This window comes from Haemaphysalis longicornis, unplaced genomic scaffold, assembly GCF_048455015.1.
Source record: "Haemaphysalis longicornis isolate Haplotype H1 unplaced genomic scaffold, Haemaphysalis longicornis Haplotype H1 scaffold_11, whole genome shotgun sequence".
NCBI lineage: Eukaryota > Metazoa > Arthropoda > Arachnida > Ixodida > Ixodidae > Haemaphysalis > Haemaphysalis longicornis.
In genome coordinates this window covers 9,062,056-9,066,678 of record NW_027526214.1, presented here as the reverse complement: position 1 = coordinate 9,066,678, position 4,623 = coordinate 9,062,056, and positions in this window count along the sequence as shown.

Sequence of the window (4,623 nt, the reverse complement as noted above, 5' to 3'; positions counted from 1 at the left end):
CAGGTTTCGAATCATTCCGCCTCGTGTAACACGTGTGTCCGCCCTATGGCATTTCTAAACTTAAACATCGCATTTACTAACATACGAAGCATAATTCCTAAACGCGATCAACTTTACAGTTTCATAAATGATATCAGTGCTGACATAGTCATACTAACTGAAACATGGTTGCATCAAGACAACATAGATACGGAAGTGTTTCCCTCCAACTTGAACTTCACAATTTTTCGCCGCGATCGAGATAGCAAGAGAGGAGGTGGCGTGCTGATAGCCATTACTAATACCCTAGCATCTTCACTTATATTCCATGATGACAAAATAGAATTAACCTGGGCACTTGTCTCAAACGGAGCCTCGAAATTTGTTTTTGGCGCCTGCTATAGGCCGCCGGACAGCCACCCCGACTTCTGCGACCTACTTCATCAATCCCTACTTACAGTTACCAATAAATATCCTCAGGCACCCATATTTTTATTCGGAGACTTCAACTATCCATCAATCATCTGGTCGTTGCTTTCAGTGTCGAATGGGTCACCGTCTCAAGAACATCAATTTTTAAACACTGTACTTGATTTTAATCTTCACCAGGCCATAACCTGCCCTACCAGGGGTAATAATATCCTAGACCTCCTGCTAACTTCGTGCCCTGACGACATAAAAACAATTAACACGCTCCCTGGTCTTAGTGACCACAAACTAATCCATATTTGCATCTCTTCCCCGCTGAAAAAGAAATCACCCACACAGAAGATAATCACAGATTACAAGAGAGGAAATTTTAACGCCATTAATCACGAACTCACAAAATTCTTAGATAACTTCAGGATTACGCACCTAACTCGTAGTGTCAACGCTAACTGGGAACTTTTTAAGACTACAATGCTTAACCTTAAAAATAAATACGTTCCTACTACCCTCATTAAATCAGATTCCAACTGTCAATGGTTTAACAAACAGCTAAAATCACTCTGCAACCGGAAGAAACGCTTGTACAGATCGGCTCACCTAAGCTGAAGTCCAACTGCATGGGAGCGCTATCGCTCATGCGCGAAACAGTACTTAACCGAACTCAAAGCTGCAAAAATTAAATTCTTTTCCGATGACCTATTATCGATTCTTCAATCAAACCCTAACAAATTTTGGCGCATGCTTTCCCCTACGTCACAATCTAATCGATTAGACCTCACTAATGCTGACGGAGAACCAATCGACGCCGCACAGTGCGCTTCTGCTTTGAATGACCACTTTTCGTCTGTGTTTTCCTCTGCTAATACCACTGATACCGTAGCATTGCCGGATCCAGAAGCTGTAGCGATGCCAGGAATTGAAATCTCTCCAGAAGGAATATTTAAACTGATTAACGATCTAAAAGTTTCTTCTTCGGCCGGCTGCGACAATATTAACAGGAAATTACTAAAAAGTACCATTTCAGTCTCTAGCCAGATACTTTACTTGATCTTCACACAATCATTACAAACAGGAAACGTACCAGACGATTGGAAGAAGGCTAAGGTTATTGCAATTTTTAAATCAGGCAACCGCGCAATTCCAGCAAACTACCGACCTATTTCCTTAACCAGTATCCCATCTAAAATGCTCGAACATATCATAGCTTCAAATCTTATGACTTATCTGGAATCCATCAATTTTTTCTTTGCTCATCAACATGGTTTCCGGAAACTACTATCGTGCGAAACCCAACTAGCGGAATTCACACATGATATACTTCACTTCATGGGCGAAAATCTTCAAACTGACGCCATATTTTTAGATTTCCCTAAAGCATTCGACCGTGTCCCTCATAACCTATTACTATCTAAACTATGCAACCTTGGAATCCCTCTCAACATAATTTCCTGGATAGAAAATTTCCTAAAAAACCGGAAGCAGTTCACAAGCGCTAACGATTATGACTCACCTCTCTCTGACGTAACGTCAGGTGTCCCCCAGGGTGCCTGCCTCTCCCCGCTTCTCTTTCTAATATACATAAACGACTTGCCTAATAACGTACTAACAAAATTAAGACTTTTTGCCGATGACTGCGTGCTGTACTCTCCAATCTATAAACCCGATGACAGAGCTAAACTTCAACATGATCTAGATATAATTGTAGCTTGGTGTGATAAATCTCTTATGCCATTAAACCTCACTAAGTGCAAAATGATGTCATTCACCCGTAAAATGATCCCAGCACAGTACACCTATAGCATAAAGTCTCTTCCCATTAGCCCTACGCTATCTTACAAATATCTCGGAGTGCATCTATCATCGTCGCTATCATGGTCAAACCATATTCAAATCATCTGTTCGGAGGCCTCACGCACCCTCGGATACCTGCGCCGGAACTTAAAATTAGCCTCACCAGATATTAAAAAGCTAGCTTATGAAACTTATGTCCGACCGAAATTAGAATATGCATGCTCAATCTGGCACCCCTCACAAACTTATCTTACCAATGATATAGAACGGATTCAAAACCGCGCTGCCTGTTTTATTTGCTCCCAATACTCTAACGATATTAGCGTTACTGCACTCAAAGAATCATTGAACCTGCCGTCACTTGAATCTCGTCGCATCATTTCTCGGTTGTGTCTTCTGCATGCTTTCTATTATCATCCTAAACCGCGGCACGTCCTGCTTCAACCATCACACAGAACTTCATCCCGCATAAACCACAGTCATCCTATCGCACCCATAAATGGACACACATCTGCAATGATTACCTCCTTCTTTCCCAATGGGATTACAATCTGGAATAAACTACCCGATAATTTAGTAACATGCATTAACCGCCAAGCCTTCCGCAATAAAATAAAAATTCACTTGTCACAATCTAACTAAATTTCTTATTCTCCTGCCAGTTTTTACAATAATTTTGAAGTACTGTTTAAAATGCTTCATATTTCTCTGAATGTTTACCCCTGTAACTTTACGTTTACCTTGCACTTTATAATGTTTACTGTATACTTTGCATTTTGTATCCTTTGTATTATTATTGTTCTCTGAATGTTAACCCTTGGTACCCCTTGAGTTTTTTTTTGTTTTTGCGTTGTTTCCTATACTTTGTACGCCGCCCCCCCTTATGTAATGCCTTCGGGTCTTTAAGGTGGAATAAATGAAATGAAATGAAATGATGTGTATCCATATCACATAAAAGTTGTTGCTTACTGTATTTCTGTTTGTTGCTCCGTCATTATCAATAAGATTTCCGCACTCAGAATTTTCCCAAGCTTTTTCAAACGTGCTAAAATTATTGATGTTCTTAATAAGGAAGACAGGCGGTAATTTCGAACTACAGGCATATTTCTATCCTTTGAGCACTTAGTAAACAATCGCGAAGGTATTTGTTAGTCGACCAACTATCTAAAATAAATTCCACATTCTTAGGCCCTGTCAATTTGTTTTTCGTTCCGGCAGTTTCAGTTATTTCGCACTTTTGTCTTTAAAAGTTTCAATAAAAACGGTTTAACTAAGATATGGTATGGAGACCCGTTTTTATTGTACGAAAGTTTTGATAGTATTATCATGATATTTTGTTCCGCAAACTTGAATCCTATGAATTAACCGTACCAGCTTTATATTTCCTTAATGATTTTTTAAAAACCGGGAATGTAGGGTTTGTGTTCGTAATGCGTAATCTAAAATATTTAATGAAGGTGAGCCACAAGTTTCTTGTTTGGGTCTTTTGCTGTTTGTTATCAAAATATTGACCATGCTTACACTAATAACGCCGCACTGTGTGTTCTATATGCTGACGACCCCATAGTACATTCGGCTGATAAAATTTTGTCAAATCTAGTGTCTAACCTAAATATTGTTTTGACTGAAGTAGTTTATTGGTGTCTTATCAACCACCTAATAATAAATATACCAAAAACTAAATTTATGATTTTAAGACCAACCCAAAACCGCGTATAAATATATTCAACCATTTCACTGTGTTCCAATACCATAGCAGCTTGTTACAGTGCCCTTTTTCTTGGTGTGTTCGCCCACTCGGTTCTGAAATTTCATAAACACATTGATCACAATTGAAAGAAGACGGCTTTTGGCATTCGAGCTCTTATAAAACCACAGCAATTTTTTCACTCCAAGCCCTTATACTTGTTTATTTTATTTTGTTCATATACTTCTTATATTTATTATATATGGTACTGTTGCTTGGGGTAACACTTACGATTGTCATCTAGCACCGTTACAACACATTCCACATCAGCCGCTTCAAATCATTACTAACGGCTCATTCCGCGCTCGACCTCCGACGAATGGGCTCCCTGTCTTTTTACCGGGCAGGAAGCTCCAGGAGCTCTTCAGCTATCAGGGTAAGGCTGACGAAGAAGGTACCCCGGTCCTCTGCTAATATACATTCTATTATACAATTTAAATTATAAACCATCCCTGCTAATATAGAATTTCTCAAACCCATTGATCGGCCCCCTAAAAGAGGCCGAGCCGAAGTATCCTATCCACCCATTCCGACCATCTCCGCACGGGCCACCTTGAGCAATCTTGGTGACAGGGTTGGTGCCACCGCGGACCATAAGCTGGATCCAATCATGCCAATGTGTTGAATGGTGAAGGGTAGAAACTACAAACGGTGGCCGTCGGAGCCCAGGTCAAGCT